We start from the raw sequence: 19,424 nt of genomic DNA, 5'->3' as shown, positions 1-19,424 counted from the left end.
TCCCCCTCCTTGAACTGCCACCTTACCGTGGTGGAGGGGTTTGAGTACCCGAACGACCCTAGGAGCTATGTTGTCCGGGGCTATATGTCCCTGGTAGGGTTTCCCAAGGCAAGCAGGTCCTAGGTGACGGGTCAGACTAAGAGTGGTTCAAAAAAAACCTTTATGACTGATTCAAAATCAAGGACCGTGACGTCGCCACGCATGGCGCAGCCGGGGCCCCACCCTGGAGCCAGGCCCTGTTTACAGTGGAGATGGGCAGCTGTTGACCTCAACTGGGGATGTCATCTTCGAGGGAATACTTCGAGGATCTCCTCAATCCCACCGACACGTCTTCCATTGAGGAAGCAGAGGCTGGGGGCTCGGAGGTGGACTCATCCATCACCCAAGCTGAAGTCTCCGAGGTAGTTAAGAAGCTCCTCGGTGGCAAGGCACCGGGGGTGTGAGATCCGCCCTGAGTACCTCAAGTCTCTGGGTGTTGTGGGGCTGTCTTGGCTGACACGCCTCTGCAGCATCGCGTGGCGGTCAGGGACAGTACCTTTGGCCTGGCAGACCGGAGTGGTGGTCCCTCTTTTTAAGAAGGGGGACCGGAGGGTGTGTTCCAACTACAGGGGGATCACACTTCTCAGCCTCCTCGGGAAAGTCTATGCCAGGGTACTGGAGAGGAGAATAAGGCCGATAGTAGAACCTCGGATTCAGGAGGAACAGTGCGGTTTCCGTCCTGGTCGTGGAACACTGGACCAGCTCTATATCCTCTCCAGGGTGCTGGAGGGTTCGTGGGAGTTTGCCCAACCAGTCCACATGTGCTTTGTGGATTTGGAGAAGGCATTCGACCGTGTCCCTCACGGCATCTTGTGGAGGGTGCTCTGGGAGTATGGGGTCAGGGGCCCTTTGCTAAGGGCTGTCTGGTTCCTGTATGACCGGAGCAGGAGCCTGGTTCGCATTGCCGGCAATAAGTCAGACTGTTTCCCGGTGCATGTTGGACTCCGGCAGGGCTGCCCTTTGTCGCTGGTTCTGTTCATAATTTTTATGGACAGAATTTCTAGTTGCAGCCAGGGGCCGGAGGGTGTCCGGTTTGGGGACCACACGATTTCGTCTCTGCTTTTTGCGGATGATGTTGTCGTGCTGGCCCCATCAGACCAGGACCTTCAGCGTTCACTGGGGCGGTTTGCAGCTGAGTGTGAAGCGGCTGGGATAAGGATCAGCACCTCCAATTCCGAGGCCATGGTTCTCAGTCGGAAAAGGGTGGCTTGCCCACTTCAGGTTGGTGGAGAGTTCCTGCCTCAAGTGGAGGAGTTCAAGTATCTTGGGGTCTTGTTCACGAGTGAGGGAAGGATGGAACGGGAGATTGACAGATGTCTGTTCCAGATGCCTCCTGGACGGGAAGGTGTTCCGGGTGCGTCCCACCGGGAGGAGGCCCCGGGGAGGACCTAGGACACGCTGGAGGGACTATGTCTCCCAGCTGGCCTGGGAACACCTCGGTGTCCCCCCGGAAAAGGTGGAGGAAGTGTCTAGAGAGAGGGAAGTCTGGGCATCTCTGCTTAGACTGCTGCCCCCACGACCCGGCCCCGGATAAGCGGAAGAAGATGTATGTATGTATGTATGTATGTATGTATGTACTTTTTTCCTATTCACCTGGGGTGTCTCCCTTTAAAGTAATAATAATAAAAAAAAAAATGGACATACACATATGCTTTACATCTGCCAAATATATAGTCTTTTTTAAATAAAGTGCACAAAAAGATGTATGTTTTTGTGTAAAGGGCTGAGCTGTCAGAACAATAAATAATGTATAAAAAATAAAGAAAAATACAAATCAGAAAACTCAACGTCAGAACTTGTTCTCTACACTAAACTCACAGACGCACACACTCACAAACTCTCACTCTCACAGACCTACACACTCACAGACTCACACACTCACAGACGCACACACTCACAGACGCACACACTCACAAGCTCTCACACTCACACACTCACAGACGCACACACTCACAGACTCACACACTCACAGACGCACACACTCACAGACGCACACACTCACAGACGCACACACTCACAAGCTCTCACACTCACACTCAAAGACGCACACACTCACAGGCTCACAGACGTACACACTCACAGACGCACACACTCACAGACGCACACACTCACAGACGCGCACACACAAGCTCTCACACTCACAGACTCAAAAGACGCACACACTCACAGGCTCACAGACGTACACACTCACAGACGCAAACACTCACAAACTCTCACTCTCACAAACTGTGTGGATTTACTTATTGTAGAGTTAACGAAAGTTATCACGAGCATTGTAATGTTTAAAGCACAAGTCTTTTTAAAGATTTTAAAATGGGTAGTTCATTCATAAATACGTAAGATCGCTGTGGAAATACAAACTGGAAGACAAAAGACAACGAGCGCAGCGCTGAAAAGGGGCGGGGCTGCCTAAGGTCTATATGTCTGTAGTGTTTTTTCACAAAGTGACATCACCATCTACTGGTCTAGCAGCAGAATGCAGCATTTTTAATAGTTTTCGCGGATGAAAATTGAATGGGTATCATTTGTATGCGAAAAATGCAATTGTTGTCGTGCAAACGTACTCTTAATCATGAATATTGTATTGACAGTTTTTAAACTCTGTACATACTGTACATTCAAGAACAGTGTGTATTTGTGTTGTAATTATCTAAGTAGGCACTTACATCACGTTTGAAGAGCAAAGCATGAAGCTGATGTTCAGTAACTGGACACGCAGATGTTGAGCTGATGTTCAGTAGCTCTGGACAGACAGATGCTGAGCTGATGTTCAGTAGCTCTGGACAGACAGATGTTGAGCTGATGTTCAGTAACTCTGGACACGCAGATGTTGAGCTGATGTTCAGTAGCTCTGGACAGACAGATGTTGAGCTGATGTTCAGTAACTCTGGACACACAGATGTTGAGCTGATGTTCAGTAACTCTGGACACACAGATGTTGAGCTGATGTTCAGTAACTCTGGACAGACAGATGTTGAGCTGATGTTCAGTAACTCTGGACAGACAGATGTTTAGCTGATGTTCAGTAGCTCTGGACACACAGATGTTGAGCTGATGTTCAGTAGCTCTGGACACACAGATGATGAGCTGATGTTCAGTAGCTCTGGACACACAGATGATGAGCTGATGTTCAGTAACTCTGGACAGACAGATGTTGAGCTGATGTTCAGTAGCTCTGGACACACAGATGTTGAGCTGATGTTCAGTAGCTCTGGACACACAGATGATGAGCTGATGTTCAGTAGCTCTGGACACACAGATGATGAGCTGATGTTCAGTAGCTCTGGACACACAGATGATGAGCTGATGTTCAGTAACTCTGGACAGACAGATGTTGAGCTGATGTTCAGTAGCTCTGGACACACAGATGTTGAGCTGATGTTCAGTAGCTCTGGACACACAGATGATGAGCTGATGTTCAGTAGCTCTGGACACACAGATGTTGAGCTGATGTTCAGTAACTCTGGACACACAGATGATGAGCTGATGTTCAGTAACTCTGGACAGACAGATGTTTAGCTGATGTTCAGTAACTCTGGACACACAGATGTTGAGCTGATGTTCAGTAGCTCTGGACAGACAGATGTTTAGCTGATGTTCAGTAACTCTGGACACACAGATGTTGAGCTGATGTTCAGTAGCTCTGGACACACAGATGTTGAGCTGATGTTCAGTAACTTTGGACAGACAGATGTTGAGCTGATGTTCAGTAAGTCTGGACACGCAGATGTTGAGCTGATGTTCAGTAACTCTGGACACACAGATGTTGAGCTGATGTTCAGTAACTCTGGACAGACAGATGTTGAGCTGATGTTCAGTAGCTCTGGACAGACAGATGTTGAGCTGATGTTCAGTAGCTCTGGACACACAGATGATGAGCTGATGTTCAGTAACTCTGGACAGACAGATGTTTAGCTGATGTTCAGTAGCTCTGGACACACAGATGTTGAGCTGATGTTCAGTAACTCTGGACACACAGATGTTGAGCTGATGTTCAGTAGCTCTGGACAGACAGATGTTTAGCTGATGTTCAGTAGCTCTGGACACACAGATGTTGAGCTGATGTTCAGTAGCTCTGGACACACAGATGTTGAGCTGATGTTCAGTAGCTCTGGACACGCAGATGTTGAGCTGATGTTCAGTAACTCTGGACACACAGATGTTGAGCTGATGTTCAGTAGCTCTGGACACACAGATGTTGAGCTGATGTTCAGTAACTTTGGACAGACAGATGTTGAGCTGATGTTCAGTAAGTCTGGACACGCAGATGTTGAGCTGATGTTCAGTAACTCTGGACACACAGATGTTGAGCTGATGTTCAGTAACTCTGGACAGACAGATGTTGAGCTGATGTTCAGTAGCTCTGGACAGACAGATGTTGAGCTGATGTTCAGTAGCTCTGGACACACAGATGATGAGCTGATGTTCAGTAACTCTGGACAGACAGATGTTTAGCTGATGTTCAGTAGCTCTGGACACACAGATGTTGAGCTGATGTTCAGTAACTCTGGACACACAGATGTTGAGCTGATGTTCAGTAGCTCTGGACAGACAGATGTTTAGCTGATGTTCAGTAGCTCTGGACACACAGATGTTGAGCTGATGTTCAGTAGCTCTGGACACACAGATGTTGAGCTGATGTTCAGTAGCTCTGGACACGCAGATGTTGAGCTGATGTTCAGTAACTCTGGACACACAGATGTTGAGCTGATGTTCAGTAGCTCTGGACACACAGATGTTGAGCTGATGTTCAGTAACTTTGGACAGACAGATGTTGAGCTGATGTTCAGTAAGTCTGGACACGCAGATGTTGAGCTGATGTTCAGTAACTCTGGACACACAGATGTTGAGCTGATGTTCAGTAACTCTGGACAGACAGATGTTGAGCTGATGTTCAGTAACTCTGGACACGCAGATGTTTAGCTGATGTTCAGTAGCTCTGGACACACAGATGTTGAGCTGATGTTCAGTAGCTCTGGACAGACCGATGTTGAGCTGATGTTCAGTAACTCTGGACACGCAGATGTTTAGCTGATGTTCAGTAGCTCTGGACACACAGATGTTGAGCTGATGTTCAGTAGCTCTGGACAGACCGATGTTGAGCTGATGTTCAGTAACTCTGGACACGCAGATGTTTAGCTGATGTTCAGTAGCTCTGGACACACAGATGTTGAGCTGATGTTCAGTAGCTCTGGACACACAGATGTTGAGCTGATGTTCAGTAACTCTGGACACGCAGATGTTGAGCTGATGTTCAGTAACTCTGGACACACAGATGTTGAGCTGATGTTCAGTAGCTCTGGACACACAGATGTTGAGCTGATGTTCAGTAGCTCTGGACACACAGATGTTGAGCTGATGTTCAGTAAGTCTGGACAGACCGATGTTGAGCTGATGTTCAGTAAGTCTGGACAGACCGATGTTGAGCTGATGTTCAGTAAGTCTGGACACGCAGATGTTGAGCTGATGTTCAGTAGCTCTGGACACGCAGATGTTGAGCTGATGTTCAGTAAGTCTGGACAGACCGATGTTGAGCTGATGTTCAGTAACTCTGGACACGCAGATGTTTAGCTGATGTTCAGTAGCTCTGGACACACAGATGTTGAGCTGATGTTCAGTAGCTCTGGACAGACCGATGTTGAGCTGATGTTCAGTAACTCTGGACACGCAGATGTTTAGCTGATGTTCAGTAGCTCTGGACACACAGATGTTGAGCTGATGTTCAGTAGCTCTGGACACACAGATGTTGAGCTGATGTTCAGTAACTCTGGACACGCAGATGTTGAGCTGATGTTCAGTAACTCTGGACACACAGATGTTGAGCTGATGTTCAGTAGCTCTGGACACACAGATGTTGAGCTGATGTTCAGTAGCTCTGGACACACAGATGTTGAGCTGATGTTCAGTAAGTCTGGACAGACCGATGTTGAGCTGATGTTCAGTAAGTCTGGACAGACCGATGTTGAGCTGATGTTCAGTAAGTCTGGACACGCAGATGTTGAGCTGATGTTCAGTAGCTCTGGACACGCAGATGTTGAGCTGATGTTCAGTAAGTCTGGACAGACCGATGTTGAGCTGATGTTCAGTAACTCTGGACACACAGATGTTGAGCTGATGTTCAGTAGCTCTGGACACACAGATGTTGAGCTGATGTTCAGTAAGTCTGGACAGACCGATGTTGAGCTGATGTTCAGTAAGTCTGGACACGCAGATGTTGAGCTGATGTTCAGTAGCTCTGGACACGCAGATGTTGAGCTGATGTTCAGTAACTCTGGACACACAGATGTTGAGCTGATGTTCAGTAGTTCTGGACACACAGATGTTGAGCTGATGTTCAGTAACTCTGGACACACAGATGTTGAGCTGATGTTCAGTAGCTCTGGACAGACAGATGTTGAGCTGATGTTCAGTAGCTCTGGACAGACAGATGTTGAGCTGATGTTAAGTAACTACCATGGATGTCCCATGTTCTTCTTTCTTCATCATGTCAAGCCTCTGTATTTACGGTTTCTTGTGGGAATGTTTTTACCTTTCTTTAGAAAAGCCAAAGAACAGGAAGAAGAAGAAAGGCATCGATGCTTTCTTACGGGGAATAGGGAGGAAGAAGAAAGGCATCGATGCTTTCTTACGGAGAATAGGGAAGGCTATAGAGCTTCCCACCCTCGATTGCAGTGAGGTCGATATAGTGCCCTACTGCGATCCCACGGATGTCCAGCAGGATTTATCCGGGTTTGACTGGGCGTCACCAGTCGACCCATGTCCATCTGGAGTCGAGCTGCCGGTTAATGCAGATTCATACGATTCTGAGACGTCATCGGTCTCCGGTGAATCCCTCATGGAGTTAATGTCCGTCTCAGATGTATCCAGTTTTGAGATGTCACCTGATAGCGATCCGTCTGTCCCGGATCCAGAGTCGGCACCAGATCTAGAGCTGATGTCTGTCTCAGGATTATCCAGTCTCTCTAGTATCGAGCTGACACTGGACTCCAGTCAGGACGATCATCAGGACGACCATCATCTGTCTCGGGTCCATCAGCACCGGATTCTGTGATCTACACACCATTGTTTTTGCAAAAAAAATGTTTTACATTAAAGTTAAAAAAAAAAAAATCCTGTAAAATTTACAGGGATTTACTGTAAGACATTAAGTTTTTTTATACAAAAAAATGCTGGTGTTTTAAAATAAAAATCTGGCATCTGTGGTTAAAATAATACATTTAAAAAATGTAAACAAGTTTACAGTTTTAAACTAGAAAATCAGAAATGAACAAATCAGAAAATATAATAGCAATAAAACTCTGTAACACTCGTCTGTTACAATTTCATCTGAAAAGTGAACTTGCTTCTTAATCTTGAAGAACATAGGAGCTGAATCAAACCTTCAAGATGGAAGAGTTTCAGACGTCACGCCACTCATAATCTGTTCCTAAATCAGTGTAAGGACTCCTGGACGAGAAGACGGGATGTTTGTCTTCTCCACTTTAGTGCCTTTCTCTGGGTTGATGGAGGAAAATCACCTTGGAAAAGAAGAAAAACAGGTTGCTGTATCAATTATAAATGAGGGAATTTTTGAAGGGTATGAGTCTGGGGGAGTCTGAGTTTGAAAAAAATAATTAATCGCATAATTTTTCTCTTGAAAACGGGTCTGAACAACATACAAGGGTTAAAGGGGTCATGAATAAGAGAAATCTAATTTTCCTATAAAAATTACAATGAAAATATCCTGTAACCTTCAGAATTCAAAACAGCTTTTATAGATTTCAAGTTCAGAAAAGGACTCGTTGCGGATTTTGTCACATTGTGATGTAATAGTGCGATGAGTGACTCTCCAGAATCAAATCAACGCCCACTTCTACATCATCGTGTCTTTAGCCCTGCATTTCAATGTGGATTATTTGGTAAATAATAATTTCGGCGCAGAAGTTTAGCAAATAGAGGACAGTAATGCCACAACATGCAAGTAACCGTGTTAATTGTAATGCCTGATCTGCGAACAGTGATTTCTGAAATGTAATGATTCATGACAGATGTTCTTCGTCTCAAAATCGTTCATTGTCGTTTATGCGTCAGTAAATCAAGACAGTGACGAAATGGTCAACTTCACACAAATAACCAAAAAAGGCGATTAAAGCTGCGTCAAAACTGTGCATGCATGTCTGTATTTGTGTGTATGTGTTTCATGTCTCTGGAATAAAATATTCTGATATGTGAGATCACAATATAAGGCACAAGCTGATATGTAATTTTTTTAATGCAAAAATAAATGAGCACTGTGCATTTGTACTAGAATATATGCTCTAATTTTGCCTTAATTTGTTAAGTAAAAACAAAAATGGGTCATATTGGAATGCATAACTAATAAAATAACTAATTTTACATTCTGGCATTTATGTGCTGTTGACTTCCGCCATGATTCACATTCTTGCACATGAGGATTCAAAAGAGAATTTTTTTTCGTTGCAACTTTTTTGGTTGAGAGTTGATGGTTGAATAATCTTTGAACTAAAGTATATCGTTATCTGCATGTCTCATCCATGAAGATGCAACAACGGAGAACAAGCCGGTGGGTTTTGAGAACCAGAAGCTGACTGAGCTTTAGCTATAGCGTGAGCCCCTTTATTAATATCCCTGGAGGTGAGAAATAATACAACAAAAGGTCAAATTCACTCAGTATTCCATGACCTACTTCACTACTAGGCAGTTGTGTTGTAGGCACTAAAACAGTCTAGTACATTATAGTCAAACTCAATTTTATCTTGAAATAATGAAGATTTCTGTGTCACCCCTAAGAAAAACTCCTATTGTATTTAAATGTATCTTACCCGTGTCTCTCTGTTAGGTGTCCTATGTTAACAAGAGTTCTTCTCATCACACTTGACCTTAACCGTCTGTTCTGCATATTTCACAAGTGACTGCTTCCTCAGTCAAGCACAGCTCAATGCCATTTTTTAAAGAAGCTCCTCCTCAAAGATGCTGCAGTCCCTACGGTTCATAGTTTTACAAGTTTACCTTGGGCGTCAATTACAGCATGTTCTCGTGTTCTGTGGGCATCCTTGCAGATTTACCACAAGTACACCTTTTACAGAAAGTAACATTGTAAAAGAAATTGTAGCACATCAACTTGCTGTATCAGTAGGAAAGCAATAGTTACATAGCTTGCTGCATTCGGTATCTAAATCTGCGTGCAGCATTGATGTAATGGCAATCATAATACTCTAACAATAACGCCGAAAGTAAGGAGGTGTTTGTCTGCTGTCATCGCCGATTCGGGGTCTGAGTCCGGCTCGAACATATAAGGCCGGATAACATTTCCCACAGCAATGTCCATCATTACAGGTGTTTTATTTACCTTACTTGTGAGCATAACCAAGCCACAGCAGGCTACATCATAGAGACAGAGCGCAACGCGTCATAATCTGAAGACCACGCCCACCGGGGGGGAAAACAATCCAATGGTCTCCATTGACTTTGCATTGCGAGAGGCTGCCTCCTTGTTATTTATGACTTATAACAAAAGACAGAAAAATGCCTAAAAGCTGCTGTGTGACAAGGTGTACAGCAAACAAGCTAAAAAAACCCAGAAATACATTTTTATAAGCTTCCGAACCGTAAAAGCCAGCCTTTAAGGAGACAAAAGTGTATACCGGCAATAAGACGTGAAGCATCAGCAGGAAGAATGGGTAAATTGTGGGATCCTGACACTCAGTATGTCTACGTGTGCAGTAAACATTTTGTCACTGGCAAGTCAAATATCCAAATGTCAGTTTTATATATTATATTTATGTAAGCTAAGCTGTAGCATTTTGACAGTATGCAACTTTTAGAATGTGGATAAAGCAGAAAGCTATGCAGTAACGGTTATGTTTGCGAGTGCCTTAGCTACAGTAGTAGGGTTATGTTACTAAGAATAACGTACAGTGAGGAAAATAAGTATTTGAACACCCTGCTATTTTGCAAGTTCTCCCACTTGGAAATCATGGAGGGGTCTGAAATTGTCATCGTAGGTGCATGTCCACTGTGAGAGACACAATCTAAAAAAAAAAATCCAGAAATCACAATATATGATTTTTTAACTATTTATTTGTATGATATAGCTGCAAATAAGTATTTGAACACCTGTCTATCAGCTAGAATTCTGACCCTCAAAGACCTGTTAGTCTGCCTTTAAAATGTCCACCTCCACTCCATTTATTATCCTAAATTAGATGCACCGGTTTGAGGTTGTTAGCTGCATAAAGACACCTGTCCACCCCATACAATCAGTAAGAATCCAACTACTAACATGGCCAAGACCAAAGAGCTGTCCAAAGACACTAGAGACAAAATTGTACACCTCCACAAGGCTGGAAAGGGCTACGGGGAAATTGCCAAGCAGCTTGGTGAAAAAAGGTCCACTGTTGGAGCAATCATTAGAAAATGGAAGAAGCTAAACATGACTGTCAATCTCCCTCGGACTGGGGCTCCATGCAAGATCTCACCTCGTGGGGTCTCAATGATCCTAAGAAAGGTGAGAAATCAGCCCAGAACTACACGGGAGGAGCTGGTCAATGACCTGAAAAGTGCTGGGACCACCGTTTCCAAGGTTACTGTTGGTAATACACTAAGACGTCATGGTTTGAAATCATGCATGGCACGGAAGGTTCCCCTGCTTAAACCAGCACATGTCAAGGCCCGTCTTAAGTTTGCCAATGACCATTTGGATGATCCAGAGGAGTCATGGGAGAAAGTCATGTGGTCAGATGAGACAAAAATAAAACTTTTTGGTCATAATTCCACTAATTTATAAATGTATAAATTTACATTTTCATCTACACTAGAGAATCTTGGAAAAAGATTATACAAAGAATACATCATTCCAATAAAATGTCCCTTTCTCTGTGTGAGCGAGGCAGAGAGGGGTGATAAACAAGCTTTATTTACCACAGTAGATTGAGAATAATTGATGTCAACCTATTAATTTGTTGTTTTAAATTAAGATACTGTTACCTAGATGATTATTGTTGTTTCAGGCTCTAAAAGTGATGATGAGTCTCATCCAGACTACATTCCAACCTTACTGCCTCACAAAAGTGTAAACAAAGCCACTTCACTACTGAGGCTGCAAAACAGAAACAAGTGAAATCTAGGTGTCACCACCACAGCTCTGCCACAACCCTCCTGAACCCAGCCCAGATTCACCCGACCAGCCTACAACAGAACAACTTCACCAAGAGATTAAGCTTTAAAGAGAGGAAAGGGATGATGCTAGGAGAGAGAGAGGGATGACACACAACAGAGGTGTGTAAAGCAAGCATTTTGAAAGAGAATGATGAGAAGTGCAAATTAATGACCGGTGTTTCCTGGACAGTTTTTGTTGTAATTCATAAATTTCTTTCTCCGTTCATTCCATTCAATCGGCTCTGCAAATTGACCTCAGAAGACCAGTTATTTGTCACACTGCTAAAGCTGCGCCAAAACCCAACAACACCTGTACCGGCTGAAATGTTTGGGCTAAATAGAACAAAGTGGGTAGATGTCATGTATGCCAAAATGGCATTCCTAAATACGCTGGCCTGATAGAGAGTGCATACGAGATTCAATACCATCAGAAATGCGATTCCAGTTTCCCCACCTGACAAGCATCATTGATTGTTTCGAAATAAGGATCGAGCGTCCAAAGAAACTGAAAGCTCGGTTAAGTAGAACGACTTTTCAATCTATCACTACACCCCAATCTGATTTTCTTGCAAAAATGCATGTCTGTTATACAACTTACAATTTTGTCTATGATTTTTGTGTTTCAGTGCCAAGACCTACTCAAATTATAAGAAGTGGGACAACAGCTAAATATTTCATCGCCTGTCACCCATCTGGATGGATCACCTTCCTTTCAAAAAGCTGGGGGGTGGGGGGGCATCTGATGTCCATATTGTGAGGCAGTCTGGCTTATTATCTTCCAGCTACCACAAGCCAGGAGACCAGGGGCCTCATGTATCAATCTTGCGCATGCACAAAAACTTTGCGTACGCCAGCTTTCACGCTCACGGTCGGATGTACTAACAGTGAAATTAACGCGAGAATGTGCGTTCCTCCACGCCAATTTCATGTCTGGCGTACGTACATTTCTAATTGTTTTTGTCCGTTGGCGACTCTTACAGACAATGAAGTGAAGTTGCAAACATTACACAACGAATTGTTCTACAAGTCTATCGCACCACCAACCGTGGGAAGCATTGTTATTAATTTGCAATTTATTAAATAATTGACATATATTGTCACACGAGCCTTATGGGAATATCTTTTCAAAATGCTGTGTAAATATGTACCCGATTAAGGTGAATTAAAATGCAGCCTTATTAATGAGTGGCTGGGAGCAGATGTAGATTTCTTTCGTACCAACTAACATTTGGAAAATACGAACATTTTAATGAATCCGAAAATTTACGCCAGAACCACTTTACACACGATTTACACAAAAATTTGTTCTGCTCGTGTTTCATGAATGAGACCCATTATGCGTGGGATCCTTCGTACACAGAGATTCATACATCTGTTTTTTTTTGTGCGTACACACATTTACAGCTTTGTCCGTACGCAATGTTTTAGCATGAATTCAACGCAAGTCTTTGTACATGAGGCCCCAGGTATGTACTAGTTTGTGCAGATGTAGCTGGGAACATTACTTGTGAAAATACCCCTGACCTTTTTTAATCAATGAATTGTTTGTATGTTTGAATTCTCTATTACAGATACTGGCTGACAGGGGTTTTACTCTTGTGGAAGATTTAGCTGTTCTCGGTGCCCATTTGGTCATGCCAGCTTTCACTCGTGGCCGGAAACAGCCTGGGAAAGAAGTTGAGGAGTTACATGTGAAATCGAGTATCAGAATTCACATAGGTAAGAATTTTTATTTGAGATAATTAATTTGAATTACAAGAACAATAAAATACAATAACAACAAAAAAATATGAGATATGTCTTTTTTTTTTTTTTTAAGAAAGAGTGATTGGGGTCCTCAAGGGACGGTTCAACATCCTGGATGGTCCGATTCTGATGCGTTTGGTGAAGAGCCTAATGGATGAAAGGCAAAACAAAGAAGAGGCAACAATTGACTGTTGATTGTTCATGTGTGTGCAGCTTTAGTCAACATGTCCAGCAGTGTGCTAAGTTTACAATAAACTTTAGCATGAAATGTCTGGCTTTACAGGTCTAACTGTTCTATTGGGAAGTACCATCACTCTGCTCCTGCCCTGCTGGTCCCTGTCATGATGCCTGAAGTACCATCACTTCCTCTTCTGCTGCCCTTTCTCTTGCCTTCGACTGCACTCTTGTCATTTGCTCCACTACTCCCTGCCTCAGTGCCTGCAATAGTGGCACTACTACAACTGGCAGGGTTGTGCTCCAGTTCCTAATCATAGGGAAAGTACTTATATAAAAAAGCAATGATAGAAATGAAATGATAGATTAATTGTACGTCATAAAATTTGTACTGTGAGATTGATGATAATGTAGATACTGAATATTCAATAAAAAAATTGTATTGCCAATTTGAATGTTTGTTTTTGAATGGTGCTTAAATGAAGGTCCAATGTTAAAACATACTATGTGTATTTGCGGTTTCATAATCTGGCAAGTTCATGCAGATGATAGTCCACCGTGCGGTGTACCTGAGTGTTCAGGGTCAGTCTCGGTAGAATGTGGCAGGTCCAGAAGTCGGTGATGGTTCCCACAGCAGAGCAGATGAAGTCTTCACTTCTGGGTACCCGAAAGATGACACAACTGTGGAGTCCATGTTATGAAATCACAGTAGTAACTCTTTGTCACAAACATCTCCATCTGCGCCTACAAAATAATGACACATACTGTCCATCCATACTGTAAAGAACTTGCCCTTTCCCGCCTCTCTTCAGCCTTCAACATTGGGAAAATATTTGAGAGCATTTTGCAATCAAATGGCTGTTCATTTTTGTACTATATTGTATACCTGGGTAAAGTAGGGGTCAGAGGCGGCCTTACCTATGTTTCACCCGTTTCAATTGAAACGGGCCCCGCCCTCCAAGGGGGCCCCCAACAGAACAGGAAAATCTCATTCATTTTCTCCCTAGGATATTGATTTTCAGACATAATGTCTAAAGTGGTCTCCAACACATCGCTCGCGAGAGTAGCTCATGGCCTGATTGGAGGCAGCTCGCCAAGGGCCGTTCAATATTGCGTCTTTTGCACGCTCAAGTTCATTATTTCAAATAATTGAAGCAACGCGCTCATTTTTTCCAGGCGCAACGAGTCAACATGAAGGATGGGGGTGCATCCAAACCACGGGTGTTTTTTTCTTCTCCGTAAATAAATCTTCTAGCAGAGCTACAGCAAGCGTTTTTCGGTGGTGGAAATCCATTAGCTATTAAAACTTCTTTGTCGTTGTGGAGAGCGCATGCATAGCATTAGCAACGACAGACGCCACGGGAAAATCGGACCTAATTTTACTATTAATAATAAAAGATAAGCTAATGTGCATTGTAAATGTCAGTATTTTGTCTTTTTTGAATCATTCTTTTTATAAAAATGATTTAAAGGCTGAAATATGCGAGGTTTATCTTTTTATAAAAACTTTGTCAAAACTTTATTTGAACTTGTACATGTTAGTAGATAACATGTTAAGACACTCCGTACTTTTCAAATTTGGCCATCATTTTTAATGTTACTATTTTAATGTTTATTAAACCGTACTCACGAATTCTCAAACTGTTCCCTCGGTTTAACAAATCGTGCCCACAGATTAATAAACCGTTCCCACGAGTTTTTAATCCGCGCTCTCAGATTTGTAAACAGTGCCTTCAGTTTTTGCAATCTGTACCCACTAATTCATAAACCGTGCCCACGCTTTCACAATCCGTTCCCACGGGTTTGTAAAATGTACTCACGGATTTGTGGCTCACTCTCATATAGAAGAACACCATGAGGTACTTTGTTAACGAATCTTATAGTATATTGTTTTATTGTGTATTAAGTGGAATACATCGAATTGTCTTAACTGCGTCTAGTGGGTTTGGGTGAATATAGGCTACAATTTAATATGAATGGCGTGCATCAAAATCTTTTGTTTATTTGTGATAATCTTAACACTTTAGTATTATTGTCTAACCTGTATTATGACTGATATTTGACGAATTGCTTTGTTCCTTTTTTGTAAGTTTTGGACAAAAGCGTCTTCTAAATATGTAAACTGTAATAATAATAATAATAATAATAATAATTATTATTATTATTATTATGTGTTTAACTATAAATGAGTTCACTTAAGACAGTAATATGTTTGTCATAAAATAATTTATCAATGCTTTATTTTTATAGGCTATAACCTAACCTTTTACAGTTTGGGATAAAATAGGCCTACATTTTTTGCATAATTTTTGCTTAAATAAAGCGTTCATAAATTATTTTATGATAAACATATTACTGTCTTAAGTGGACTCATTTATAGCTATAAACTAATAATAATAATAATAATAATTATTATTATTATTATTATTACATTTTATAGGCTACATTAGAAGACGCTTTTGTTATTTTTGTTATTTAGTATTTTAGAATACTAAAGTGTTAAGATTATCACAAATAAACAAAAGATTTTGATGCACGCCATTCATATTAAATTGTATATTCACCCAAACCCACTAGACGCAGTTAAGACAATTTGATGTATTCCACTTAATACACAATAAAACAATATACTATAAGATTCGTTAACAAAGTACCGCCTGGTGTTCTTCTAAAATGAGTGTGAGCCACAAATCCGTGAGTACATTTTACAAACCCGTGGGAACGGATTGTGAAAGCGTGGGCACGGTTTATGAATTAGTGGGTACAGATTGCAAAAACTGAAGGCACTGTTTACAAATCTGAGAGCGCGGATTAAAAACTCGTGGGCACGATTTGTTAAACCGAGGGAACAGTTTGAGAATTCGTGAGTACGGTTTATAAACTGCATGGGCGCACGGATTGCAAAACCGTCGCCACGGATTTTTTAAAAATTATTTTTACTCACACAGGTGACTTCTCGGGCTCAGTAATACTTCAAGTTGAGGGGATGTTTGAGCTGTTTTTTTTTTTAAGTCAGCCCAGACAGCTGAAAATATACTGCGCAAATCAATTAAGCAGTGATGTTGCCCTGCGTGAGGCTTATTCCAACGTAAAACGCTGTATAATTGTATATAGTTTTAATCAAATAAGGTTGGATTATTTCTATGTTGAACTGCCTGTTCATGAAGCTGAAAGTGCGCGTAATAAAATAATATGATGCAAACCAACAGGAATCCTTGCTTTTTCTGCTCTATTATGTTTACATTTTATGTGGGCAGGGCCCCATTTTAGTTATTGAAACGGGCCCCCAGATGCTTAAGGCCGCCCCTGGTAGGGGTGATTGTTTTTCCAAACGGTTGCGCTCTCCTGGTGTCCTCTGAGGTCGTGGAGCCACTGATCTAGACCGCTGCCCATGTCTTGGCCCCAGTTGAAGGGACACTTGGCCTCAACAACTCCTGGCCCACACACATTACATAGCCATCACAAGATGCCCCAATGAATGGTTTGTCCTGTGAGAGCCGGAACCCAGCCCTCTTCACCTGCAAGTTGACATGTGATGTTCCCACTTGGTCATGCAGATAAATCTGGTTCGAAGTTCAGTGTTTTGGTTGGCCAATCCCTAATGCTATCTCATATGTTTCAAGGGCGTCACTCTCATGATTCCTACCCCAGAGGATACATGGGGTCTTAATGGCTCTGTTCTTAGGTTGACATATGGTATTAATGAGTGATGGAGCAGGAGTGGTGGGAGAGGTGTGGAGAACTCTGTGTGCAATTGATCCTGTGACCCTGCCAACTCTATGTCTGTGCCATAAGGCACTGCTCGCCTGGCTTACAGTTTCTCTATCAATGCTCAATATATCATCCTCTGATATGCCATCAAGATTGTGGAACCACAGCTTTGCTGATCTTGTAAATATTGTGTGTGTTTTAAGGCTCACTGCACTGGTTCCTGTGGAGGACAATATCTCCAGTAGTTGCATTTGCTGGGCTTCTGTAGCTGGAGGTACAGGTCCTTTCTGTTTGCATCTCTTGGCAGGTGGTCTTGCCTTAGCTGAGTCTCTATAGAAATGAATGTCTTTAATTAAGCCTGGCTCTACTTGTTTAGTGCACACCTTATTCCACTGACATGCAAGATCAGTGCATGCCACTTTGTTGAAACCAAGATGGCCAGATGCTTCTAGCTTAAAAAGAACAGCCCCCACATGAGAACATGTCTCTCCAAGCCTAATAGTGAAAGAACGACAGTGAATTGGTACAGGTCTTAAAACAATCTAAAACAAAGTGTAAAATTCTACTTTGCTGGTATCTGCTTTTATCTTACCCTGCCATACAGTCACAATGGGCTGCCACAACGGTTCCATTTGTTATATCCTTAGTAAGAAGGAATGAAAGGCATTATTAAATAAGGAATTCTTTAATGAACAATATAAGTAGCAAAACAGAACAGCACAGATAGCAGCAGGTGCAACACTTCAGACTCTCTTATTCTTCTGTTCTCAATATCACATATCACGAACCTCTACCGCCACCTACTGGCCAATATGCACAGAAGAACACAACACACTACTCCTCACAGCAACCCATGTGTGATGGGTCTGTGACCCTCCAGGATGGCTTCACATCAGTCTTAAAAACTACGCAGAGTTAATTAGTTGGTTTGTGGTGGTGCACAACTTGCAGCCAACCACTGATAAAAAAGTTGTGGGCATCCACTGAACGGTAGTTTTTCATTGTTGTACGAGTATAAATTCCTATCAATAGGTAAGACAAATAACAAACAATCAGCTTTAACTCGATACTCTTCTCATGACAAACTTTTAGTAAATCTTTATTGGGGATGTAACTTTCATAAAGCTAAGGCTGTCTCTTGATGATTAATAAATATGTTAGAGGCTAAAGCTAAGCTAAATAAATTATGCATAGTGTTGCCAACTTCAGAAATATTTGTACAGTATCACACAGTGTATGTCATTTCAGTGTCTGCAGGTAAGCACTAGTAGCCTATGTTTTCAGACATAAACACATTTGTTTTGGTTAACCTATTTATGTACAATTTAATTCTAAAAATACTTTTAATGTCATACACTTCTTTTCTTTTTACAACAAACCATCGTTCAAAATAATAGCATTTATCTGACAGAAAGCTTAGACGAATAGGCTACCAATTGGCCCAAGCTACAGCTACTTGCACACATAGCTAATATATATATATAGCTAATATAGCTTTCTAATAGCTAACTTGTCCCATTATTTTAGTAACAGTGTGTGTTTTGATCGTAGGTGAAATGATGCTGTTACCTGGTGATTCGATCAAATAGTTGTAGATATCAGGGGATTTCACGTTGGGCCATTCAGTCGGATCATTTTTCCCAAAAAAAGGAAGGTAAGGAAAAGGGGCACTGACATAGACCAATAAAACGTAACTTCTCAATATATCTCCTCCTCTCAGGTTCACATAGGGTGGTGAAATAAGCAATCGACATGGTTAAAATTATGAATGTTTTTTTTTTTTTTTCACAATATCATGTCGCGTTCCAGTGGGCATAGTTGTAGTTCGAGAACTAGTTGCGCACTGTCTCAATTGATCCACTTTTATGTCCTGAAACAACTGTTTTTGGAGTCGACAGCTTACAAAAATGTATTTCTGGGTTATTTAGCTTATTTGCTGTACACCCTGTCACACAGCAGCTTTTAGACATTGTTTTGTTTTTTGTTATAAGTCATAAATGACAAGGAGGCAGCCTCTCGCAATGCAAAGTCAATGGAGACGGTTGGATTGTTATTGTAATTTTAATATCAATGTAGTTACCAAAGAAATGGCTGAAAATTGCAGAAATGTGTTGATTTCTGAAGGGTCCCAAAACACCGAAGTTTTGGGGTGACTGTGTGAGGTCCCCTGAGACAGCACATGGGTGGGGCTAACTCAACACTGCCAAATGTGATTGGTATGCAATAAAAAATGCCAGGGAGGTAACAAATCAGTGGATTGGTTAAAATAATGAGCAGCATAAAATATTATTTTCTCTTTTTTTTTTTTTTTTTTTGACTTCAGAGTTGAAAGTGGGCTTAAAGGGTACACTTACTTCTGGCGATCTCCCTGCTAAAAGCCAGTGAAGGAGTGGCGTCACTTCCATCTGCAGACGGGAGCACTCTCACCACCTAAGAAAGTAAAACTCATTAGCACACTTGAAAAGAAATGCAACCAGCTTAGAGGATGAATGATCATTGTATTAATGTTGGTTAATGTTAATAAATGACCTGGGTTGTGTGTGTCCACAGCACCCATGGACGGAGGAAAGATGCCTTGATATTTCAGGCTGTGAGGG

The 19,424-nt window shown here is 42.1% G+C and overlaps 2 long non-coding RNA genes across 2 annotated transcripts; both read right to left on the bottom strand.

The window, feature by feature from the left end:
* Window positions 1–13,217: 13,217 nt before the first annotated feature.
* On the bottom strand, window positions 13,218–14,019 carry LOC307172199. Its single transcript, XR_013823679.1, has 3 exons — window positions 14,003–14,019; window positions 13,686–13,860; window positions 13,218–13,426 (listed from the first exon to the last, which is right to left on the bottom strand). It is a non-coding gene; the product is annotated as an uncharacterized lncRNA (long non-coding RNA).
* A 2,412-nt stretch (window positions 14,020–16,431) lies between these two features.
* Window positions 16,432–19,424, bottom strand: LOC307171895. The gene is made up of 3 exons (XR_013823613.1): window positions 19,357–19,424; window positions 19,182–19,257; window positions 16,432–16,550 (listed from the first exon to the last, which is right to left on the bottom strand). It is a non-coding gene; the product is annotated as an uncharacterized lncRNA (long non-coding RNA).

This window comes from Squalius cephalus, assembly GCF_949319135.1.
Source record: "Squalius cephalus genome assembly, chromosome: 15".
NCBI classification, from domain to species: Eukaryota; Metazoa; Chordata; class Actinopteri; order Cypriniformes; family Leuciscidae; genus Squalius; species Squalius cephalus.
Note: the sequence above shows the minus strand (reverse complement) of the source record. Positions and strands in the feature narration are given on the sequence as shown.